The 26,613-nt window shown below is 44.7% G+C and overlaps 1 protein-coding gene across 6 annotated transcripts in view; it reads left to right on the top strand.

Moving 5' to 3' along the window:
* Nucleotides 1–26,613, top strand: part of FRMPD4 (FERM and PDZ domain containing 4) — a 420,441-nt gene that overhangs the window by 157,257 nt on the left and 236,571 nt on the right. Inside the window, exon 1 of one of the 6 annotated variants that reach the window (XM_084869813.1) lies at nucleotides 13,080–13,280. The exons of the other annotated variants lie outside the window; for them this stretch is intronic. The gene's annotated coding sequence lies outside the window, so the exon portion shown is untranslated. Of the gene's footprint in view, nucleotides 1–13,079; nucleotides 13,281–26,613 lie in introns of those variants that run through there. 6 annotated transcript variants of the gene reach the window in all.

The raw sequence follows: 26,613 nt of genomic DNA, 5'->3' as shown, positions 1-26,613 counted from the left end.
TAGTGTATATTGCTTGATTCCTGTATGTGCTCTTTTGGGATTGAACCTGTAACTTTAGCATATTTACTGACACTCTTACCAACTAAGCTCCCAGCCAGGTCCTCGTGCTATTCACTTTAGAAGTTCATAGCCATGGGCAGCTGGTGGCTATCGTAATGGGCAGCATAGATAAAGGACGTTTCCATCACCTCGGTAACTTCCATAGGCAGCACTCAAAGGAGAAAATGCTGCTTTTCAATTTGTAGGTTCTCAAGGATATCATCCTCCTCATCTCTCCACAGTTTGGTTCCTTTTTAAACATTTTTAAAAAATTGATTTCAGCCCAAACTGGTTTGGCTCAATGGATAGAGTGTCAGCCTGTGAACTGAAGGGTCCTAGGTTTGATTTCAGTCAAGGGCATGTACCTTGGTTGCGGGCACATCCCCAGTACGGGGTGTGCAAGAGGCAGCTGATCAATGTTTTTCTATCATCGATGTTTTAACTATCCCTCTCTCTTCCTCTCTGTAAAAAATCAATAAAATATATATATTTTAAAAATTGATTTCAGAGAGGAAGGGAGGGAGAGAGATAGAAAGATCAATGTTGAGAGAGAATCATTGATTGGCTGCCTCCTGCTCTCGCCCTACCGAGGATCGAGCCTGCATTCTGGGCAGGTCCCCTGACCTGGCATCGAATCAGGACTTCCTGGTTCCTAGGTCGGTGCTCAATCCCTGAGCCATGCTGTCCGGGCCACAGTTCCATTCTTGACCTTACTGCCTAGCATACATATTTGTTGAAATGGCTGTTTTGAAATTGTCCATAAGGTTTATTTCGGCTCTAATATAATTCTTGCAGAAGTCTCTGGGGGAAAGATATTTGACACATGAGGTATTGATTTTGGAAGCAACTAATTTTATCCCATAAATGATACATGCATCAATCTGACAAATGGCCATTCTAATGATTTGAATGTGTGCTGCCTTTTGTTCGGAGGCAGTTGCGTGAGAATTACGTCTGATTCTTTCCCACCCAGGCCCAGAAGCAGCCACTTGTGTTAAAGTGAACCCCTCCTGGTGTGGTAAGGACCAAGCAAACACCAAATCCCTGTCTGTGCCCTGGCAATGCTTCCTTTTATAGGAATATCTCTTGGCTTACGTTGACTTCTTCAGTGTGATGTATTAATCCTACAAAAATCTTTCTTATTGAAAGTATCACAGATGTCTCCTTTCCCCTTCCAGTGACCCCTTAGCGCCCACCCCATCCCCACCCCATTGTCTGTAAGCGTGGGTGTCTCGTACCTGGATACAAGTTCTTTGGTTGGTCCTTTCCCACCCACTCATCTACCCATCCCTGCCTTCCCTCTTTCAAACTTTTAAAAACATATTTTTTGTTTTTGTTTTTGTTTTTTGTTTTGCTGAAACTGGTTTGGCTCAGTGGATAGAGCGTCGGTCTGCGGACTGAAAGGTCCCAGGTTCGATTCCGGTCAGGGGCATGTACATTGGTTGCGGGCACATCCCCAGTAGGGGGTGTGCAGGAGGCGGCTGATCGGTGTTTCTCTCTCATTGACGTTTCTAGCTCTCTATCCCTCTTCCTTCTTCTCTGTGGAAAATCAATAAAATATAATTTTTTAAAAAAACATGTTTTTAAAAATATGCTTTATTGATTTTTTTACAGAGAGGAAGGGAGAGGGAAAGAGAGTTTGAAACATCAGTAGGAGAGAAACTTCAATCAGCTGCCTCCTGCACACCTCCCACTGGGGATGTGCCCACAACCCAGGTACATGCCCTTGACCTAAATTGAACATAGGACCCTTCAGTCCGAAGGCCGATGCTCTATCCACTGAGCAAAACCGGTCAGGGCTGTTCTTATTGATTTTAAAGAGAGAGGGAGGGAAAGGAATAGAAAGATAGAGACATCAATAATGAGAGAATTATATATAGATGAACTGCCTCCTGTACACCACCTATTGGGGATCAGTCCCTCAACCTGAATGTGTGCCCTAATATAGGCCTTTTGGTTCATGGGTCAGCTCTAAAACACTGCGCCACACTGGCCAGGTGGGATTTATTAATTTTTTAGACAAAATTTGAATATCATTAAGTACTAGTTTTATAAATAACTCCATTACCAGAAATATTGTTAAAATACTTTTCAAAACTCACTCCTAGCCCCAGGAAGACTTGGAGTAACCTTAAATGCGTATGGCTGAGTGAGAGAGACACCCTGTGAAAGCTGCCTCCTATAGGACCCCAGCTATATTGCACTGCCAGTGTGGGGAGAATAGAAGGTCAGAGGTCTCCAGTGAAGCTGGGGGAGGAGTGAGGAACAGTTGGAAGACAGGGGAGTTTAGGCCAGGAAACCGTTCTATAAGATCCGATAATGGAGGACATATGCCAATAGCCATTTGTGAAATTCCACCAAATGTTCAATGCAAAGAGCAAAAGCAGAAAAACTCAAAAAGGTCAGTGTTGAGTGGCAACATCGGGGGATGGGGAGGGGGGCGTGGGGGGGGGGGGGCTATCTCCTAACCATGTACACGTGTCCTTGTCTTGCTCTGGTCTTAGAATTGGAGTTGTGCCTCCCGTAACGTGTCACTCCTCATGCCTGTTAACTGGATTTCCAGATCCATGTTGCTTTTCCAATCTCACCAGTGTGGGAAAATACGCTGCAAAGCTTGCCCCGAAGGGAACTGTTGCCTTTAAAGAAAAACCACACACACAGAACCAAGGGTACAGAGTTCTGGGAGCTATTATCAATGCTCAATGGGGAGAACACAATGTCTGTTTCCATGATGCTACAAATGTGTCTGCTGCTACATCTATTAATAGCACACAGTTGATTTTTGACCTTGGATTTGTTAAATGAAAGAAGCTATAAAAATAGATGAATACAATGAACTCAAGGAAATCCAGGGCATAGACCCCACTCCATTTTTTAATGAGTATTTAGTGTATTGTGTGTGAAGCATGATAGAAGCATAGACTTATAATTAGTGTTTTCTGTGTAAACCATTTGAGAATGGAAAGACTACTTTCAGTGTAATCTGATTGGAAATAAGAGTTCCTGTAGAGCTCATTTCACTCATATTTCCACCAGTTTGTTTATTTGCTTACAAACGAACACTTGTGTTCTCAACAAATGGCCGCCACACTGTTGGGGGGCCTGGTGTGGAGGGGGTTTGATCTTTTCCTTCTATTGCTGATGGGCTGGTTACAGTCCATCTGTTGGGGGCCAAGGCTGGAGACTCAAATTTCTTACCTGACATTGAAGTCTCCCCTTCATGAAGACCACAGTAGACATTCCGGGCCCCGTCTTGATCTAGCTTGATACTATTTCCTCTTCTGAGATTTAAGTTTACACTCAACACTACCTCTCTTTATTTCAGTAATGTAGTTAGAATCGTTGAGGTTTGCACAAATATTATATAAATAGCCATCTAAGTCAATGTCATCCCACTAGTTCTTGATCTTTAAAGGAAATGGACATTTTCAATATTTACCAAATTGGATTCTATCAGTCACTCGTGTCTCAAGTGTAAATTCAAGTGATCCGATTCTGATTCTGATTGGGATTGAGTGGCATTGAGATCAAATTCCAACAACTGCAAAATTTTGCAAAAGGTTAACCTACATACCCTGTTTTCCTGAAAATAAGACAGTGTCTTATATTAATTTTTTTCCCCAAAGTTGAGCTAGGTCTTATTTTCAGGGGATGTCTTATCTTTCCATGTGCTAGGTCTTATTTTCGGAGGATGTCTTATTTTCAGGGAAACATGGTAGTTAGTTAAGCTGGAAAAGATATATAGTTCAGTGGGACATACAGTGATGGTTTAATGTAGGGTAATTGTCCATGTGTATATATTGGCATGCCTAATATTTTCAGCTTTATTTTGTACATCAAAGGTAATCGTGTAGAAATAAAATGAAGGCAAATAAGATTTCCTGTGTCATCTCCCATTGATATCCATTTCAACTCTAAGCATGACTGTCACTATTGGCCACTGCTTTCTGAGTTGTTGGGAACAGTCACATTTGCAGATGGCAGATTGATCAGTTGGTTGGAGCACCATCCAGATATGTCAAGGTTGCAGGTTTGATCCCCTGTTATGGCACATATGAGAATCAACCAGTAAATGCACCAATGGGTTGGAAACAATTGGGTCCGCTCTCAATCTCAAATCAACAAATATCACATGATCGTACTTATATGTGTAATCTCATGAACAAAATTAACTGATGAATAAGATAGATTAGAGGCATGGAAATATGGGAGAGCCTGAGAATCTCAGAGGGGAAGGGGGTAGGTGGAGGAACAAAGTAACCAAAGAACTTAAATGCATACTAGAGGTCCGGTGCACAAAATTCGTGCACTTTGGGAAAGGGGTGTCCCTCAGCCTGGCTTGCACCTTCTCATACTCTGGGAGCCCAGCCATCGATCACCCCAAAGAAGTAGGCCCTGCCCACCCAGCCAGGGCTCTGTGATGGATCTCCCCACAGAGAGAGTCCCCGTCTACCTGCTGCAACCCATCTGTTGGTGGTCAGGGCCTCCTGCTTTGGAGCAATTGTAGAGCCTCCCTCCCCACCGTGATTGATCGCCCCACTGACCGATGGCCTGGACCTCCCTCTGTAGGGTGATCATGAGGCAATAGCTGGGCCCCTGACCAATCGCATCACACTGGCCTTGGCTGGCCTGGAGCCAGTGGGTGTCTTAGTGTGGGCCTGACGGTCATTTCGCTGTTTGGCCATCTGGTCACTTTGCATATTATGCTTTTATTACTATAGATATGCATAACCCGTGGACACAGATAATAGTGTGGGGAAGGACTGGGTCTGGGTGCAAAATGGGTGGAAGGGCGTAATTGGTAAAAATGGGGGGAATAAAGATTTACAGAATTAAAAATAGAATAGTCACATTTGCCAATTATATCTCAATAAATTTGGGGGGATGAAGTATAGCCATACAGTCTTAAATGAAAATCCCTTTCCATCTTCCTATAAACTAAACATGTACCATGTTCTCATCATGGTCTGCTTAACATGTCGCTTTTCTTTGCTAGTTAAAAACTGTTTGGGGCTCAACAAGCCTGGCTCAGTGAGCATTGACCTATGAATCAAGGTCAGGGTTCAATTCTAGGTCAGGGCACATGCCCGTGTTATGGGCTCAGCCAATCAATGATTCTCATCATTGATGGTTTTGTCTTTTCTATCCCTCTCTCCTCTGAATCAATACAAAATTATTTTTAAAACATTAAACATATAAAAACCTGGTCTGTTGCTAAATGCTGAGTTCATGCTCCATGTTTGTCCATGGATAGATAGCTTGACCACATTTTTGGAATCATTTTTAAGAAATGAGTGTAGGTAAGCATTAGATTGTACAAAGGCAATTTCGTTGTTTTTCTCCTGACTTTATATGTTCATTTGTTTGCTAACATTATGGACAGACAGAGATATGTGTGGCTTCTTGTGTCCTGTGGCTCCTTTCTGATCATCCTAAGAATGTAATGAAGCCCTAACCAGTTTAGCTCAGTGGATAGAGCGTGGGCCTGCGGACTGAAAGGTCCCAGGTTCGATTCAGGTCAAGGGCATGTATCTTGTTGCAGGCACATCCCAGTGGGAGGTGCGCAGGAGGCAGCTGATCGATGTTTCTGACTCTCTATCCCTCTCCCTTACGCTCTATAAAAAATCAATAAAATATATTTAAAAAATAAAATGTAATGAAGATGCCACCAAGTGTTCTGAGTTCTGCAGGCCTGTGGACAGAGCCTTTGGAGGGTGATCACCTGAGTTGCTCGCAGTTCCTCTTGTGTCAGCCCCAGGTAGTTAGAGGAAGATGGAGTTTCTCTAGAAAAAAAAATGAGTCAAAGTAACGTTAACAGTTGGATTTAATGGCCTTGTCTTATAGAACAATGCAAACCAGCTCTTTCCGGAGCTCTGTCAGACGGCACCATCTTGACCACGCATTTTCCTGAATCTAACTGGAAGGTGCAATTAGAAGAATATTTATGTATGGATTGAGAGATGACTTTTGCAGGGAGCTGGAGCAGTGGGAGTTCAGCGCGGGCACGCAGGAAATCATCTCTGTAGAATGCATAGACAATGAAACCCAATTGTCAGGGGGAAGAATGGCTTTGCGAGCTCTGGAAGGAAGCCAGGCGCACCTTGCCTTCGTCTCTCAGTGATAATTTGGAAATGGCGGGAGCAGCCTTGGTTAAGGCACGAGAGCAGGCACAGCATCTTTGCTGGCAGAACACATCTTGTCTTTCTCTTTGGATCATCCATCTTTCTCTGCTTGCAGGGCCAAGAGCTGGATGCTGCAGATTGATATAGTGATGGAGACATACTCTGAGAAGAGAGCACATTTGTTGCGTTATTGTTTGGGCCTTTTTGGCTGGGGATGTGCATAGGATGGGATGCGAGTTTCCTATGGCTGCTATAGCAAAAGGATGTCTTAAAACCATTGGAGAATCTGGCCTGTTTGTCTCAGTGGTTAGAGCTTCAGCCAGGGAATCCAAGGGTTGCAGGTTCGTTTTCTGCTCAAAGGCATGTACCTCTTCCCTTGAAGGGCTGATCAATGGAAGTGTTTCTCACCTCGAAGTTTCTCTCTCTCTCTCTCTCTCTCTCTCTCTCTCTCTCTCTCTCTCTCTCTCTCTCTCTTTCTTTCTCTCCTACCCCTTCCCTCTCTCCCTCTGTCCCTCTGTTCCTCTCCCTCTCCTCCCTCCCTTCCACTCTCTCTAAAGATCAATAGAATATATGTTCTCAGGGGATGATTCCAAACAAACAAACAACAGAAGGGTGTTCTCTCAGCATTCTGGAGGTCAGGGTCCAAAATAAAGGAGTTGGCAGGACCACACCCCCTGTGAAGGCTCTAGGCCAGTAGTCGGCAAACTGTGGCTCAGTAGCCACATGGGGCTCTTTTGCCCCTTGAGTGTTGCTCTTCCACAAAATACCATGGCCTGGGCGAGTCTATTTGGAAGAAGTGGCCCCACACCCTCCAGCCTGGTCCCCAGGAAATTAGGAGGGTCAGGCCCAATCCCGGCCTCCTGGAGCCGTGATTAGCACAGGTCCCCCCTGCTGCCTCCCTTGGAGTTCTACAGTCCCAGCACCTCTGCCATGTGTGCTGGCCTTCCTCAGGTATGAAGTGTAACAACTTAGCCCGGATCGGTAAGGTCAAGTGCACAATCGCAATAGGCACCACTGGGTTCTTTTCCCAGGGCAGGTGAGTTGCCCACTTCGCTCCCCATACCCCAGGGGTCCTCAAACTTTTTAAAGTGGGGGCCAGATCACGGTCCCTCAGAGAGCTGGAGGGCCGGACTATATGAACTACTAATTCCTACTGTAACACCTCGGCTGCGCTCACTGCCCAAAAAACCTGGCGGGCCGGATCAGACTCCTCTGCGGGCCGCATGTGGCCCGCGGGCAGTAGTTTGAAGACCCCTGCTACCCTGTAGAATGATCGGAGTTCTGAGTGATTGCATAGTGGAATGGAAATAATTAATTTTGCAGAGAGAATATGACATTTCCCAGGCTTGAACCTGGGGGTTGAGAATTTTCAAAGTTCACATTTTCCTATGTCATCCTGTTGCCTCTTTTGTATGTTAATTATTAAGGCACCTTAAAGAGGGTTCAGTCATTCAGTAATAAGGTGCTGATTGATTACATGCTACAAAGTGTTTGCTTTTCAAAACTCAGCCTCACATAATAAGCGGTGGGAGTTTATGAAAGCAAGTGGCATATAGGTTTCCTTTCTACTTTCATTCAGATGTGCAACAATTTCTACCTGCTGGTTCCAATTGGCACGAGAACACCTTTTGTGCCAAGCCCGCTCACAGCTAGGAGGAGCCAGCATCCCCCTGAATAAGGAATAATGTCATTGCCCCGCTAAACAAAGCCTGTCACCCCAAAGCGAGCCTGGCTGGTGTCCTGCTGTTACCAGCATTTGAGGGGTCTGAATCCTGTTTATTGGAAAAACTGATCTGATTAAACACAAAGTTGGCCACTGGGAAACTCGGAGTTGGCTTTGAGCGCCATTTTGGAGGCCCATATTCCTTTTATTAGAGCCCGAAGCATTGGCCACAAAGGTGGTCTTCAAAGGAGAGGGTTCTGTATGGGTGGGGTTAAGGGTGCCTCCCAGGCCTGGGGCAGGAGGAGAAGCTGCAGAAGTCCTCTGACCTTCTTCTAACAAGAATGCAGAAGCTCTAATTCTGACATAGCTCTCACCACCGCCTTCACTTTGGCCAGCCTTTCTTTGTACACATGATTGATGGCCAGAATGGGAGCTCTGTGTAGATTTTCTGGAGGGGAATTCTAATGTAACAGTAAAGCATGTTAATAACTTTGAACAGACTTAAATAAAAGTGAGTGTATATAAATCTTTGTGTATCTGTAGCCCTAGCCCTAACCCTTACCTTGATAGAGTGAGGCTGTCTTTTCATAAAGATGCAACATTCGCCTGGCCGGCATAGCTTAGTGGACGAGTATCAATCCATGAACTAGGAGGTTATGGGTTGATTTTCCATCAGCGCACATGCCCGGGTTTAGGGCTCGATTCCCCAGTGAGGCAGCTGACCAATGATTCTCTTTCATCACTGATGTTTCTCTCTCTCCCTCTCCCTTCCTCTCTGAAATTAATGAAAATACACACACACACACACACACACACACACACAGATAGATATAGATAGATAGATAGATAGATAGATAGATAGATAAATAGATAGATAGATAGAAAATTGGTAGATATTCTGAGTTACCAGATTATGATGATCTCTGAACTCATAATAATCTGGCCACTCAGTGTATATCCTATATTAAAAAAATGCTAATATGCAAATTGTCCCCTCGACTAGGAGTTCGACCAGCAGGCAGGCCAGCCAACATCCCATGACCCTTCCCCTGGCCAGGCTGGGTGGACCCCAACCCTGCATGAATTCATGCACTAGGCCTCTAATATACATATATGTATATATATACTGAGTGGCAAGATTATGCGTTAAGAGATCATAATAATCTGGCCACTCAGTGTGTATACACACAAACACACACACACACACACAACACTATCTGTATAGAATCTTAGACTCTGAACTTCTGGATTAGAAAGAAGTGAGAGAGAGACTTTCATCTGGTCCCCAAGTTAGGAAGCTTACATTAAAATAGCAAACGATTGTACTGATGACCCAGGCCAGAATGGTCCTTATTGAACTTGGTCTATGTCTGCTTGGCCTGGCAGCTCTGTGTGGTCCTCTCTGCTGCTGCTTCTATAGGGGGAGGCAGTGAGCACTCGCCTGGGGAGCAAAACTTAAAGGGGTGCCCCATAATGCTGCAATCAAGGTAAATATCTGGGATAATCTTCCCTTTAAAAAATGTTTATTGAATTTAGAGAGGAAGGGAGAGGGAGAGAGAGAGACATCAATGATGAGGGAGAATCATTGATCAGCTGCCTCATACATGCATCCTACTGGGAATTGAGCCCCCAACCCAGGCATGTGCCCTGACCTGGAATCAAACTGTGACCTCCTGATTCATAGATCACCACTCAACCACTGAGCCACACCAGCTGGGCTCAAGTTTCCTTGGTAAGGTCAGTTGATTAGGAACCTTGGTTATTTGCAGTCTCTTTTGCCACCTAACAGAGCCATCGCCTGTCACCAGAAGGTGAAGGTCATGGGAAACATCTGACCATTTGCTGTTGCTGCTGCTGCTTCAGGAATTCCCGTCCTTACTGTCTTCTCAGCTTTGTTCTCCAAGGTGTCTGGGGAGATGGGGTCGTTGGCTTAGACACGCAGGGCTGTTCTGACAGGCGTGAAGTCCCTCCTGTGCCATCTTGCATTGTCTTTTCTGGGACTTTGGCAGGAGCCTTTCTGTGGGAAGTGAGTGAGGGCATCCTGACCCCTAAGGCTATGCACCCCACCCCCTCTGGCAGCTGGCATTCATGCCTCTGTCCCCATGGGGCTGCACCGAGTATGGGGGAAGGCCAGAATTGCTTATTTCCATAAAGGAATTGATTCAACCTGCACATCTATCTTCTGGAAGGAATTTTGGAACTGATATTTCTAATCCCCATTGTCTATCCGTTGTTTTCCCATTCCCCCAAATGCCTCAAGGCATCATCCGATTGTCCAGGCTGTATCTTTGAGCAATCTTGATGATCAATAGCTCCTGAGAGGGCTGAGTGAATTGTTAGCCTAAAACATTCCTTTCCTCTTTATCAATGCCAACATATGCATCAGTTCTCCTTTCATCACCACTCCGCTTCCCAGCCTTACACCAATGGCTTCCAATGTCTGGGCTAGGACTTGAAATTGAATCTGTGTGCGGAGGTCTGTTGTTGAATCTAGAATCTTCTCTATTTTATTTTAACTTATTGATTTATCAACTACTTATCCCTTAACTATACTGTAAAGTTCCCATTGACTTCTAGGATAAGATTTACATAACCTAATATTTATCCACATACTATCCATTCTCTCTCTCTCTCTCTCTCTCTCTCTCTCTCTCTCACACACACACACACACACACACACACACACACACACACACACTCAGTGTCCATGGAGGGCAAATTTGCTGCACTTTTCAAAGAGGAACTTGTAGAAGGTAATGCTGGCCCGCATTGTTATACTTGAATTTCACAAAATTTTTTTCTTTTTCATTTATTTTACAAAACAGCCATTACAACAACTATGTATGCCAGGCAGTGAGGGCAAGAATGGAACTGTGGCCAAAACTGGTGTGGTTCAGTGGATAGAGCGTCTACCTGAGGACTCAAGGGTCAATTCTGGTCAAGGGCATGTACCTTGGTTGCGGGCACATCACTGGTAGGGGGTGAGCAGGAGGCAGCTGATGGGTGCTTCCTTCTCATTGATGTTTCTAACTCTCTCTCCCTCTCCCTTCCACTCTATAAAAAAATCAATAAAATATATCTTAAAAAAAAAAAAAAGAATAGAACTGTGGCCCAGATAGAGTGGCTCAGTGGTTGAGCGCTGACATAGGAACATCAGATGGTCATGGTTCAATTCCAGGTCAGGGTACCCACTGGGTTTCTGGACTGATCCCCATTGTGGGATGTACAGAAGGCTGCCAATCAATAATTCTCTCTCATCATTGATGTTTCTACCTCTCCCTCCCTTTCCCTTCCTCTCTGAAATCAATAAAATATATATATTTTAAAAATTGTAGTGAGTTGCGTCAAACTTGGTTTTTAGATGTGAGGTTTCCGGTTGTTGGAAACATACCCCTTATCATTTCTTTGCATCTTGGGAGAACAAAACCTGATGAAGGAAATGTGGGTTATTCATCATTAGCTTGTGAGTGTAGTTAGCGTGACTTCCAGGGACCACATAAGCCCTGGACAGTGACCAAAGTCCCTGCCAGGTCCCACCTAGTTTATGTCCCATCACCTAAATCAGTGGTCGGCAAACTGCAGCTCATGAGCCACATGCAGCTCTTTGGCCCCTTGAGTTTTTAGCAAAGGCCAGCTTAGGAGTACCCTAATTAAGTTAATAACAATGTACCTACCTATATAGTTTAAGGTTAAAAAATTTGACCCTCAAAAGAAATGTCAATCATTGTACTGTTGATATTTGGCTCTGTTGACTAATGAGTTTGCCGACCACTGCCTAAAGGAAGTCACATAGCAGTGGTTAACCTTGCAAAATAATCCCCAAATCTGGGTGGCAGCCGGGCAAATAGAAGGAAGAAAAAGCAGCTATTTGTCTGTAAAAGCAGTATTGTCTTCGCAAGTCAATCAACTGTGAGGCACCTGTGAGGGAAAATGTGAAATGAATTGTGCAAGAGGCCTGCCTTCCCTCACTACTGGGCTCAGGTCATTGCAATGAGATGGCATGTGCTGTCGAATCCAGTTTGGCTCAGTGGATAGAGCGCTGACCTGCAGACTGAAGGGTCCCAGGTTCGATTCTGGTCAAGGGCATGTACCTTGATTGTGGGCACATCCCCAGTAGGGGGTGTGCAGGAGGCAGCTGATCGATGTCTCTCTCTCATCATTGATGCTTCTAACTCTCTATCCCTCTCCCTCTCTGTAAAAAATCAATAATATATATATATATATATATATATATATATATATATATATATATATATATATATAAAGAGAGAGAGAGATGGCGTGTGGCCTGGTGGCCACTTAGGATGTGGTATAACGTCGCACAGATTTTGGTCAGTGGCTTTGGGTTCAGCTTGGACTGCATGTTATACCCACGATGCTGCCCCATTCAGGAACCCATTGCTAACAAAGTCCCAGGAGCAGTCACTTCCCTGTGTGAAGCTCACGCACCGAGCTGCAGCTGGCCATCCTGTCTGCAGCCTCTGGAGTTGCTGATTGAGAGAGCAAAGAAAGGGGTGGCCGAGTCAGCTCCCTGCAGGGCTCCGGCCCCTGGCATATCCTGGCAGCAGATGCCAAAAATGTGCTGCTCCCAGCGCCAGGCATGGCCCTGCCTCCTGCGCGTGCCAGTGTCTGGCCAGGAGCTTGGCAGGCTGCTGGCAGGGATGCAGGGGCGCTGGCTGCGCTCCAGGCGCTGAAATGCAAGCTCTCCCTGTAATGGAAGCTCTGGGAATGCAGAGGGTGCCTCCCCATTAGGCATTCTCCTCGTGTTTCACATAAATGCATCCTGTTCCCGGGCGGGCGGCGAGCGGTTTGCACCGGCTCATTCAAATTGAATGCTGGTAAACGGAGGCCGGCCTGCAAGGAGCAGCCTGGCACCTCGGGAGACAGGAGCAGGGCAGAGCTGCCACCCGGGTCCTCTCTTGGTGATTGGATGCTTCTCGGCCGACCTCATGCTCACCCTCACTTTGCAGAGAGACTTGAGCTCTGCCTGGGGTTTGCTGGGCGGTAAAGTTCAAGGTTTCCTCAGGGGCTGCTTCACCTGTTGTCCCCAAGCGCAGAGTGGCTATTGTCTCCCCGGCCAAGCAAGCCACTCCGGAGAGACAGTTCGCGGTGTGTCTTTCTTTTGTTCTTCTCGATCAGCGCTGCGGCTTTAACTTTGTCACAGCGAGAGGGAGGCGAGTGAGCCTGCAGAGGGCTCCGTGCAGAATGCCTTTCCCATTAGTTTTCAGCCGGAGCTGGATCCCCAGCAGCACGGCTTGCTTGCTCTCTAGTCATTCGCTCTGAGGCACAAAGACGCTGTGGGGCAGTGAACCTGAACTTGGCCCGTTCATCCATACTGCATTGAGTGATTGCATGGAGCGGAGTCAGATGCCACTGGGGGGTGAGGAGCGCGCATCGGCTGGCATTCCTGTGGGATGTAGTAGGAAGGACCCTTGACAGAATCCAGTAATTAACAGGTAAGCTGTGCAGTGCGTGCTGGGCGTGGGAACGTGTGGGCTGAGGGGCGATCTCGTGGGGAAGAGGGGCGCAGGCTGCTAGGCTTTCTGGACCAATGGATCAGGACCAGATGGGGAGAGGGTATTCTTTGTTTGTTTGTTTGTTTGTTTGTTTTTTCTTGCTGCAGACATCCAGTAGATTCCTGAAGTGACTTTTATATACGAGGTGGCTCTTCCTGTCCCCAGTGCTCAGACTTGTATTGGGCTTCTGTCCCCGAGGCAGGAGCGTGCTCAGCTGGGATTCTGGGGAGCAGAAAAGTTGGAGCTCAGAAATGAATGAGTACACTCTCCTCTGCCCTCTGGGTTGCACCCTCATCTTGAAAATGCATTTGGCGTTTGCCATAGTGGTTCTGTTTTGTTGTTTTGTTTTTCCAAAATCTACTAAGAAATGGCTGTCGGAGACTCAGCAAGCCTGGGGAATGGGGTATTTGTCTCAGGTCCCTTTCTAAAGGCGTAGGTGGTTTCCGGGTCCTTTTGGGAGTGTTGCTGAGAAGGTGAAGTTCTAAGTTAAAACACGTCATCTGCCAAATGAACTTGAGTCCTGTCTTTGGGAAATCATCGCTCCCTGTGTTGGTTTTACATTAAGACTCTCTCAGAGTCTGCAGCGTCTCCTGGCTGGATTCTGTGCAAGTTATAGCTGGGTTTTGCCACCGTAGCCCATGTCCAGTCAATCTCCTGGCCCGCTCCACGAGCGCTCTGACAAGCGGCATTAAAAATAGGATAGGTTTTTAATTAAGTTGAGTATTGCATTTGCCCTGGGAGCCGAAAGCCAGGTCCGTGGCCATGTGGACAATGTGAGTCTGTTGCCTTTAACGGGCTCTTCATAGAAGTTGAAGTTTAAAAATAATCCTGCCCTTGAGGTCTTTAAGGTGTTTTCTCTGCTCACCCCACACCATGCAAACCATTGCACATCTGTGTCATGTAACACTCGGCTTGAATGAACATAGAATGATCATTTGTGATCCTTTATATGTATACTCATTTCACACATATCCTCATAATTTATCAGTTCTCACCCACGTGTAGATACATATCTTCCTGAAGGTTTTGTTCCATGCTCTTAGCCAGCGGCAGAGTTAAGGAGACATAGAATAGAGTAAAGCGTTCTTGGCATCTAATACAGTTCTGGAAATGGAGAGAAATACTCCAGGATGCATCACCCAGAGGGACTGCACTTGAGAAACAGTGCCGGTGATTACCCGGGGGTGCAGCATCGCAGGACACGCTGAGCGTTATTTCTCTCCCAGAGACTGCATCCGATCTGAGGATGACAGATGCGAACAGAGCCCACGATTTAAGGGAGGAAATGTGAAGTCTTCGGGGAAAATTGATATCGGAAGTAGAGCGTCTAATGGAGTCCCTGCTGGCACACGGAGCAGCTCCGTGGTAACTTGATCGAAAAAACAAGTTTGATTGAGTGATGGCCGGTGTTACATCATTTTGAGCCTACAAAAGTGTGCTTACCCATCTCTTTGGTTTAGTTATTTCATTTCTTTTTTAAAAATGTATGTTTTATTGATTTTTTTACAGAGAGGAAGAGAGAGGGATAGAGAGTTAGAAACATTGATCAGCTGCCTCCTGCATACTCCCCACTGGGTATGGGCAACCAAGGTACATGCCCTTGACTGGAATCAAGCCTGCGACCCTTGAGTCTGCAGGCTGACACTCTATCCACTGAGCCAAAACAGTTAGGGCAGTTATTTCATTTCTTATTCAAGGTACCAGTTAGGTTTTTCCAAGGAATGCTTTTCTCACAAGGTTTTAAATGTATGAACATATGGTTTCATTGAATACTTTATAGTAAAATGTCAAAGAAAATAGTGGATATGTTATAAAAGAGAACTCAATTTTTAGGAATACAGGAATGAGGAGTGAGCTTATAAAAGAGCAAACTGTAAGGGTTTGATGTAGGAAGATTCGAACTACTTTCCCCTCATTTTCATTGAAATGGAAGCATTGTTATCTAAATACCTTTCATTACAGTATGCATAGCCATGGAGCAGTTGAAAGCAGGTTGAGTAAGCTGGCCTCTATTCCTGAATGTTCCAGCTGATTTGGATGAGCCATTGCCTTTGTGCTCTGTGAACTCTTTTGCTCAAACTACAATGTGTCTGGTCCATGGAAGAGAGGTGTCCACAGTCCAGTGGCCCTGAACTTGCTCCAGGAATCATTTCTTGGAGGGTGCAGCCTGGCCTGCCTTGCTGAACCAGACAGGAAACATTTTGTGACGCCTGACGTCACGGATGTCTGTGCCGGAATTATTTCCTAGACTGAGTCACCAAGACCATTGTGCTGTCTGTACGGAGCCCTGAGTGTGCTCAGTCCTTATCTAATTATCAGAAGGCCCCAGGGAGATAGAGAGCGCACACTGTCTCCGCTCTGCAGTTGGGATGACAGAGGCACCAGAGGGAAAGCATTGTCCCAAGATGGTCCCCAAAGCCACGACACGGAGCTAGGGAATGGGCCAGGGTGAGCTCGGTCAGTGGGCCTGAGCTTTTCTTTTTTCCATTTTCATTTTTTTTATTAAGGTATTACATATGTACATATCTTCCCATTGCCCCCTCCCCCAATTCCCATACATGCCCTCACCCCCCAGTATTTTGCATCCATTGGTTATGCTTATATGCATGCACACAAGTCCTTAAGTTGATCTATCCCCCTTACCCCCACCTTTCCCTAACCTTCCCACTGTAATTTCTAGTCTGTTTGATGCTTTACTGCCTCTGTATCTATCTTTTTGTTCATCAATTTAGAATGTTCTTTATTATCCACAAATGAGTAAGATCATGTGGTATTTTTATTTCATTGACTGGCTTATTTCACTTAGCATAATGCTTTCCAGTTCCATCCAGGTTGCTGCAAATGGTAAGAATTCCTTCTTTTTTATGGCAGCATAGTATTCCATTGTGTAGATGTACCATAGTTTTCTGATCCAGTCATCTGCTGAAGGGCACCTAGGCTGTTTCCAAATCTTAGCTATGGTAAATTGTGCTGCTATGAACATAGGGGTACATATATCCTTTCTTATTCGTGTTTTCAGTTTCTTAGGATCTATTCCTAGAAGTGGGATTACTGGGTCAAATGGGAGTTCCATTTTCAGTTTTTTGAGGAAACTCCATACTGTTCTCCACAGTGGTTGCACCAGTCTGCATTCCCACCAGCAGTGCACAAGGGTTCCTTTTTCTCCGCATCCTCGCCAACACTTGTTGTTTGTTGATTTGTAGATGATAGCCATTCTGACAGGTGTGATATGGTATCTCATTGTTGTTTTGATTTGCATCTCTCGGATGATCTGTGAATTTGAGCATGTTTTCATGTGTCTCTCTGCCTGAGCTTTTGACTTAAGACCAAGTTACCTTGCCTGCTGGCTCTGTGTTTGCCTGGGTTCCGCTGCCCAAAGGGAACGTGTTCTAATTGAACTTCACCTACCCCATCCTAACATGTTATGGCTGGAGTATTCCAGAGATCAAGCAGAGTGACAGGAAGGAGGAACTTGACTGTTGGTGGAACACCTGGGGTTGCAGAGTTAGCCAGGATCAGCAGGGTCTTACAACCGACATGGCAGGGATAGGCCCATGAAAGCCAGGTGTTTAAACTTTAAAAGTCATTTGCCCCCTCTCCAAAAGCCCATTGACTGGCAAGGAGGGAGCTGAGATGGGTTCTACCCTTGGATAATGTGCTTCCTTTAGTATATGTTACCTTTTAGGAAGCAGCTTATTCCAAGTTGAATTAAAGTTATTGAGGATTTGAACAAAGCATTCTCATACACTCATGAGGACCTATTCTCTTTATCAAGTGCTTATTTGGGAAGACATTGTATCCCGGTTACAGGGTGAAACAATGATTTCACATGCATGGAAGTGAATGGATGTCCTATATGTTTAGGTATGATTTCAGTTATGAAATAGTCAACAAAGCATTTGTAATTTAGCATATGATTTAGATTCAAAGGTAGTTGGCTGCAAGTGCCTGCAACCAAGGTACATGCCCTTGACCAGAATCGAACCTGGGCAGTCCGCAAGCCAACGCTCTATCCACTGAGCCAAACCAGTTAGGGCTGTCTTGCTTGCTCTTAACCAGAAGCCTGCCCCCAGTCTGACCAGAGGCTGTTTCCTCTATTTGTCCGATGCCTGGATGGAGGCCGTGTCCTGGGCGTAGTGATCTGTCCTTTCACTACCTTCTCCCAGAGCCCCAGCACTGCTTTCGCTGAATGAATGGCTGGCTGCTTCGTCCTTTGGAGACCCTTCGGGAAGTTTCCGGCGGACCGTGTTGCTTTCATTCTGTGTTCCAGCTTTCCCCCGTGCAAGATTTTTCAAATTTTCATTGAGTAGGCCAGCGCCTGAAACTTCTGGAGGTACTTAATAAATATTTATAAAATTTTATTTATGTCTCCAAAATAAGGTGGAATTGCTACTGTTAAAATTTTATAGTCATAGTAGCTCACAGATAGAAAAATCTCTAGCAATGAAACAATATATTTAAAGCAGTGCTTCTCACACAAGGGTCATTTGCCACTCCCTCCACGTGGGACACTTGGAAATATATGAAGACATTAAAAAAAAAAAAAAAAAAAAAAATATATATATATATATATATATATATATATATATATATATATATATATATATATTATTGCCGAAACCGGTTTGGCTCAGTGGATAGAGTGTTGGCCTGTGGACTGAAAGGTCCCAGGTTTGATTCTGGTCAAAGGCATGTACCTTGGTTGCAGGCACATCCCCAGTAGGGGGTGTGCAAGAGGCAGCTGATTGATGATTCTCTCTCATCAATGTATCTAACTCTCTATGCCTCTCTCTTCCTCTTTGTTAAAAAAATAAATAAAATATATTTAAAAAAATAAAAATATTAAATATATATATATTTTTTATTGATTTCAGAAAGGAAGGGATAGGGAGAGAGAGAAACATCAATGATGAGAATAATAAATCAGCTGCCTCCTGCACGCTCCCTACTGGGGATCAAGCCCACAACCCAGGCATGTGCCCTTAGCAGGAATAGAACCATGACCTCCTGGTTCATAGTTCGATGCTCAACCACTGAGCCATACTGGCCATGCTGAAGGTATTTTTGTGGTAACATCCGGTGTGTGGGATGCTGCTGGCACCTATTGAATAAAAGCCAGGGCTCTATTGAGCACCCTACAGTGCCCAAGGCAGCCCCGAATACACTCTCATCTGGCCCCAATGTCAGTAGTGCTGACTTTGAGAAACCTGATATATGATACAAATCTGATCACACCATTTTAAAAGAATTCTTAGTATTTGTCTGTGTTTTCCGTTAAACTCTGTGTTTCTGGGGGGCAGTGGTTTGTCTTACATTTGCATCCCCCAGGTTTACCATAACATCTACATATATTAGCCTTTTCATAAGTGACGGCTGAATTGATGAATGAACGAATGAATGAATACTAATGATGCCCCAAAAGGAGCTCTAGTATCTTCTTTGAAACAACATTGTCATTAGAAATTGCATTTCGAATCAAGGCCTCCACATGAGGTACTCAACAAGGTCAATGTCGGGTTGTAAGCGCAGAGACAGAGCAGCCACACTTTTCATCTGTATTTAACTAGTCCGCTGGAGCACGGCTCGCGTGGCTCAGTGGTTGAGCATCAACCTATGAACCAGGAGGTCGCAGTTTGAGTCTTGGTCAGGACACAGGCCAGGGTTGTGGGCTGGATCCCCGGTGTGGGGCATGCAGGAGGCAGCTGATCCATGATTCTCTCTCTTCACGGATGTTTCTATTTCTCTCTCTCTCTCAAAAACATATTTAAAAAAAATAAGAAAATAAAGACACGAAGCGGGGTGGGGGTGAGGGTTGGCTTGGGCAATCCTAAAGTCTCCATCAAAAGTTCCTCTGGAACCTAAGTTGTGGGATCCTTTCTGTCCATTGAGTGACAAGAAGAGGTAGTGCATCTTCATTCCCTGGGCACAGCAATGTCCTGCTGAAGAGGTTCTGCGGGACCCATGTCCTTCCTCCTTCCTGAGCAGGAGGGCCACAGATGACAAACTCTGAATGTCCTTTGGCACGCACACCAGCTGTGTTTTGTTTACCTTGCATTTCCTAAATTTATCTGACCGCCTAACTCTGCTTTCCTGTAATACCCTTTGCAACTAAGATTCCATTTTAGGAAACACTCCTATGGCGAAGAATAGCATCGCCTGCCCGGCTGGCATGGCCGAGTGGTTGAGTGTAAACCTGTGAACAAGGAGATCATGGTTCAATTTCCAGTCAGGGCACATGCCCGGGTTGTGGGCTTGATCCCCAGTAGGGTGTTTGCAGGAGGCAGCCGATCCATGATTCTCTCTCATCATTGATGTTTCTATATCTTTCTCTCTCTCCCTCTCCCTTCCTCTCTCAAATCAGTAAAAAAAAAAAAAAAAATATATATATATATATATATATATATATATATATATATATATATATATATAGAAGAGCATAGCATGGAAAGTTCTAGCACCGTGTCTATGACTCTAGATTCAGCTCCTGATGTCCATGCCCCTCACTTCAATAGGAATCCGGGGGATGAGCAGATGGCTATGAAGATTTCTTCCCACCCTCTACTTTAATGATAGCAATGCCTAGCGTATGCGTTCAAGGTCAATCTCTACAATACTGCAAAGGATTGTTTTTATGTGTTACATTCAATACTACATTGAGGTGAGGCCTCACATAGTCATCATGAGCAATCAGTGGGCCAGTGCTGTCCAGCAGATATGATGGAGACAGCTAAAATTAAGGAGAACATCCCAGGACCGAGCTAGAATCAAGTGTACTCCCGTTCTGCCATTGAGCTGTGAGGTCTTAGGTGAGTCACTTAACTGCCCTGAGTTTCTACTGCTTCACCTGGAATTGAAGAGGGCCGGGCCAATGGCTTCTGGGCCCCCCAGTACTAACATTCCACTACGTGAGATCAAGCAAGCTTTCTGTTTAGTTCTTACCATTTCCTATCTCCTGGAAGGGCCCCATGTTGCTGACATTTCCACCCAACAAAATAAATCTCTCAAATGTGAAGTCCAAGCAACAACCCACTTTTGTTGAACATGATGTGCAGGAGGAAAGCTGGGGGGGAGCTGGCCCCCATGTATAGACCACAGGGTTTATGCCATGAGCCATGGAGGGAAATTTCTGAGCAGCTAAGATGGAAAATTGGTGGATGGATTGATCGGAGGGGACTTCTCCTTCTCATGGCTCAGCCTGGAGTTTGATAAAGGAGCTCCTCAAAGCATTCTGGGGTCTACCAGCCTCTGGGGCGCCTTTGCCGATTGCTTGCTCAGTAGGTGTACCCTTCCCATATTCAGTTTGCTTCTTGGAAACAAAAACAACCTGAGTGAAGTATGTGCTTCTCGGCTCCTTTGACTGTAACCAACTTATGATCACTGCGTGAAAATGCCTCAACCGTTCTTCATTTTTACCTAACATATCTCATGCTACAAAGGGGCCAGGAATTGGGAATAGAAGAGATTCGGCTCAAAGGACAGATGCTCTTCATGAAGAGTTGGAAATGGAGCCCTAGCTGGTCTGGCTTAGTAGATAGAGTGTTGGACTGTAGACCCAAGGGTCTAGGGTTCATTTCCGGTCAGGGCCTTGTAACTTGGTTGCAGGCTCCTCTCTGACCCGGGCCCTGGTCAGGGATTGGGGCTTATGCGGGCGGCAACCAATTCATGTGTTTCTCTCACATCAATGTTTCTCTCTGTCTCTCTTTCTCTCTTCCACTCTCCGTAAAAATCAGTGGGAAAATATCTTTGGGTGAGGATTAACAATAACAAACATCAACAACAAAAAAGAGTAGGAAATGGAGATGGTGGTTAAATAAAGAAAAGGAAGGAGAGGAAATTTATTATACAAAAGGAAGTTGTGATAAAGAGCTCTTAGCAGGGAGTGAGGCTCACCCTAAAGAATCACTCTGGACCCTTGTTTTTTGTTCTAATTTTCCATCTCAGGAGAAGAACATTGGGTGAACATTTAGCAGTTATACTAGAATGGAACCAAAACATGCAATTATTGGTAAACAAGACATAAGGGAAACTGTGCTTAGGGTATTGAAGGCTAGTTTTCGGCACTGTGTTTAGTGTTAGCTGTGCTAATGGGGTTCGCTCTTCTTTTAAGTACCAGGTTAAGAGCATCATAAAACAATAGGGAAGCCAGAGCTGCTTTGTCTCCATCTGAGATGAATGTCTGATGATATCAGCAAGCATTTCAGGGACAAAACTTGCAAATGCCGCATCTATAAACGTTTTCTCAGGGTTTCAGGTCCCACAAACATCCCCGAGGCTCGGGGACATTGAACTTGGGTTAACACCATTTCAGGCAAACCTGGTGATTAAAGGCTCTTCAGTTCTATTTGACGCCATTAAATCGAAGCCTCCAGGAAATTCTAAGACAAATGAAATACGCTGAGAGCAGCCAGCTGGAAGATCCACCAAGGAGAGGCTTACTGATTACAAAGTGAAATGAGTCTCACTTAGAGGCAGGAAGAGTGTGAAAGGAAACTCATATCTAAGAAGAAAGCTTTTGAATAAGGTGTCCCAATTGAAGAAAGTAGATCAAGTAAGTAAGAAAAATATAATGAAAGCGAATTAGTCATACATCAACATCTTGCTGGAATTCCCTTTTGTTCAGGAGATTTAATAAAAATTATATTAATAATGTTACTCTTCCTAATTTGATGTATTTGTATCATTTCAGGAACTTCTGTTTTTTTCTTGTAATACAACTATCTGAAAGCTCTGGGGCAATATGATAGGATATAAAACAAATTCTGAGCGCATCAATGATTGTCCTTCCCCTCTCTACTCTTCTCCCCCAAGCATAGAATAGACTAGCCTTGGGTGTGGCCTGTGTCCATGGGTGGTATCACATCTCTTGACACTTCAGTTGCCGTTGTGACAATTCTTTCGCTAGGTTTACATCACATCTGGAGTGTAAAAGGCTGTTCAGTCATACAGGGAAGTATTATATAGCAATGCAAAGAATGAAGTACTGTTAATACAAACATAATGTTTGAGTGAAAGAAGCCTGATAACATTACGTATACTGCATGATTTCATTTATATGAAGAATAAAAACAGGCAGTACTAATCTAGGGAGTGGAAGTCCTAAAAATGGTTACTTGTGGGGGCCACTTGGATATTGACTGAGAAGGCTCAGGAATGAACATTCTAGATGCTAGATATGGTCCAAAGCTTGGCATGACTGGCTGTGGGTTGTATGGGTGTATAAAAATGTGAAAATTCACTGATCTATACACTTAAGATTTATGTATTTTAATGTATATGTTAGACCTCAGTAAGAACATGTTAAAAGCTATTCACATTTGGACATGCAAGATACATTCTAGTCAATGTGTAGAAGACCACTTTTTATTTATTTTTAAATATATTTTATTGCTTTTTTACAGAGATGAAGGGAGGATAGAGAGTTAGGAACATCGATGAGAGAGGAACATCAATCAGCTGCCTCCTGCACACCTCTTACTGGGGATGTGCCCGCAAACAAGGTGCATGCCCTTGACCGGAATCGAGCCTGGGACCTTTCAGTCCCTAGGCTGATGCCCTATCCACTGAACCAAACTGGTTAGGGCAAGACTTCACTTTTGAAGAAGAAAAGATTTCTGAATTGCGAATATTAGAATATGTTATTTAATCGATAATGGTACCAGAGACCCTTGCTAAATACTTAGTATATGTTTCCTCATTTCTCAGGAAGCCTTGCAGGGTAAGCAGTCTCATTTCCATTTTCTGATTTGCCACCAAGAACAGTTCATCATTTGCTATCCTGTAGCTACTAAGCATGACTATGCTGAGATCTAACCTCAGATTTTCACTGGAGAAATTAATGAAATTGTGGCTGCAGTAGAAGTCAAATTGAAGGTGGAGTCTGACAAATTACTAGCTTTGATTGTTATAGTTTCTAGTTTTTCTACAGTTTTTCTTCTGCAGTCAACATCAGTACCAGGCTATCATAGTAAACTTGAGCTTTGTGATTCAGATTAAAGTGCAGAGAATCAAAGGTAGGTCACCAAACCTCAGAGCTATAGCAGTTCTTTTTTGTCCTGTCTGAAGACAGAATCTGGCAGTAGCAAGAAAAAGGTAGTATTAATTGTAAAAAAAAAAAAAAAAAAAAAAAAAAGAGGAGAGAGAGAGAGAGAGAGAGAGAGAGAGAGAGAGAGAGAGAGAGAGAGAGAGAGAGAGAGAGAGAGGAAGAAAGAAAGAAAGAAAGAAAGAAAGAAAGAAAGAAAGAAAGAAAGAAAGAAAGAAAGAAAGAAAGAAAGAAGAAAGAAAGAAATATAGCTTGGCCAGCATGGCTCAGTGGTTGAGTGTCCACCTATGAACCAGGAGGTCACAGTTCAATTTTCGGTCAGGACACATGCCCAGGTTGTGGGCTCACTCTTTAGTGTGGGGTGTGCAGGAGGCAGCTGATCCATGATTCCCTCTCATCATTGATGTTTCTCTCTCTCTCCCTCTCCCTTCCTCCCTGAAATCAATTAAAAAAAATATTTAAAATATTTGCAATAATTCAAGAGAACTGTTTCTCTTTATTTGATTATGACCCTGCTTGACCTCTGTGTGAGTTTCTCAAAACTCCAGTTTATATAACATCTTTGTGAGATGATCACTTACTCTGAACTCTTCAACCATTAACACAAAATGTGTTTTGCTTGGTACTTTATCCACATGACCTCTGTACTCTAGAATGTTTTATATACATAGACTAGGGACCCAGTGCATGAATTCATGTACATTGAAAGGAACTGTGGGCTGCAAGGCTGCGGTGGGCACAGGGGCGTGTCTCAGCCTATCCTTCAAACCCGCTCCTGGCCCCTCCTGCTGTGGCACCTGATCCCTGTCTTCTGCCAGCCCCACTCCTGCCCCCTCTGCTTCCAGGCACTGACAGTGCCCGCCCTGCTCATACCCACTGAAGGCAAGGAGCAATTGGGGCCGAAGTCAGCAGTGGGTGCGAGCTGGTGGCTGCTACCTCAATAGCCCTTCAGGAGCATGGGGAGTTGGAGAAGCCCTCAGGGGCCATCAGGCCTGGCACGAGGCACTGCCAGTGGTTGCAGGCAGTGACTTTGGTGCTGGCTACAGGTGCAAGCGGTGCCAGTGCTGGCAGTGGATGTAATTGCCAGGCAGCACCGTGGTGCATGGGAGCAAAGAATTTTTAGTAACCACCAGAGGCTTGCCCTGATGACAGTAACTGGTGCCCTGCCTTGGTCTGGTACCCAGCTCACCTGCTCCACCCTCCCACCACGGCCAATGCCCACCATGTTTCACACTCTGCTGCCTGCTGCCAATGCCCACCATGTTCCACACATGCTCCCTAGTGGTCAGTGCATGTCATAGTGACTGGTTGTTCGGTTGTTCAGTTGTTCTGCCATTCGGTCTATTTGCATATTAGGATTTTATATATATATAGATACTAGCAATGCAACAAAATGTGTCAACCTCATTTCAAGAGTCATTTTGTCCATCAGTGGAGAATGGGATTGTGCCTTAGTGATCACATTTGGGACCTCCGGATTTCAGAAAAGACTGGAAATTGGTGCCCCGAAGGTGCAGTACTTTCTTCACAGCTATATTGCTCAGCAGTGAGGAAGCCAAGTCTGAAATGAATTACCTTTTGATGTTCCTGCATCTGCGATGAATCACTGTACTTCCGGTGAACTTCTAGAGGCTAATAGCTAAATGTTGCATATTGTTCAGAAATCCTCTCCTATTTGCTTTCTTCTCACACATTTCAGATTTTAATGTAATGGCTCAAGAGGTACTTTAAAATGTAATCGAAAGCGTGTTGATGGAACGCATCTATTACATTCATTCCCCCTTATGTCTTAAAGACTTCCCAATGGATCAGTAATCGCTGAGGTTTCCATATTAGTGTGGGAAGAAATAGGGGTGCCTCATTGAGTCTATCTTTTGGAACAGGAAGGACTATGAGAGATGCTCTGTCCCAACCACTTATCTGAGAGTGAGACCCGTAGGAAGTTAGAATCAGAAACTTCTCATAGATTACTTCTTAAAAGCTTGAATTCCTTTAATACAGAAAACTTTTGAATGAAAATTATATCCTGGCTTGGCCTGTACTGCTCAGTGGTTGAGTGTTAACCTATGAACCAAGAGGTCAGTGGTTCGATCCCTGGTCAGGGCACATGCCTTTGTTGTGGGCTTGATCCCCAGTAGGGGCTGTGTAGGGGGCAGCTGATCTATATTTCTCTCATTGATGTTTCTCTCTATTCCTCTGCCTTTGCCTCTCTCTAAAATCAACAAACACACACACACTCACACACACACACACACACACACACACACACACACACAAAAACAATATTTATTTTTTACAAAAGAAGAACGTGCTGTCCTTACTGCCATTGCTCTCTATCATTGCTTCCCACCTTACCCCACTTCCTTATTCACATGATTGAAATGGGGTAGTGAGGAGAAAAACACAAATCAGACTCCTAACCTTTAAGGTCTTTTGTTGACAAGAAAGAATAATATCTCCAGAGGTGATGTCCAGGACAGAAGTTATTGCTTCTGGGAATATGAGCCCACAGCGGGCTCTGTGATGCCTGGAAGCCTTCTAGGATGGGAGGATTTCTGCTCAAGTACATATGGTATGATCTTGCTCCCTGGAACTCCAGTTTCTCAATGCTGCTCATGCATGAATCCAAGTATTTGGGAGCTAGAGGGGCCTTTATTTAGAAGTGAGGAAACTGAGGTATAAAGAGGTGCACCAATTTGCTAGCTGGTTGCGAGCTTAGGAGGCACCAGCTTCTCTGATTTCTCACCAAGGCTCCTGTCCTCCCTGCCATCACCTGGCCATAGGTGAGCTCCTCTGGGACAGAGAACATCCGGATAGAGTTGATGCACAGAGGCGCCACCTACTGGCTAAGGGGAGCACTATCTTCAGGCCTAGCAATTTCTGAACACTGCTTCTTGCCTCAGGGCAAGGATTTGGAAGCACCTAGGCCAGTGGTCCGAATAATCATTAGTCCACAGAGCCAAATATCAACAGTACAATGATTGACATTTCTTTTGAGAGTCAAATATTTTAAACTTAAACTTCTTCTAATGCCACTTCTTCAAAATAGACTCGCCCAGGCTGTGGCGTTTTGTGGAAGAGCCACACTCAAGGGGCCAAAGAGCCGCATGTGGCTCGCAAGCTGCAGCTTGCCGACCACGGATAGGCCAACCTTGTCCTAGGCCAATTTTCTGCAGTGGTGACAGTCTGTGCTGACTGCCACGTGTGGCCACTGAGTACTTGAGGTCAATAGAG

This window comes from Pipistrellus hanaki (assembly GCF_964339955.1).
Source record: "Pipistrellus hanaki genome assembly, chromosome: X".
Classification (NCBI taxonomy): domain Eukaryota; kingdom Metazoa; phylum Chordata; class Mammalia; order Chiroptera; family Vespertilionidae; genus Pipistrellus; species Pipistrellus hanaki.
This window is presented reverse-complemented; position numbering and strand designations above follow the sequence as displayed.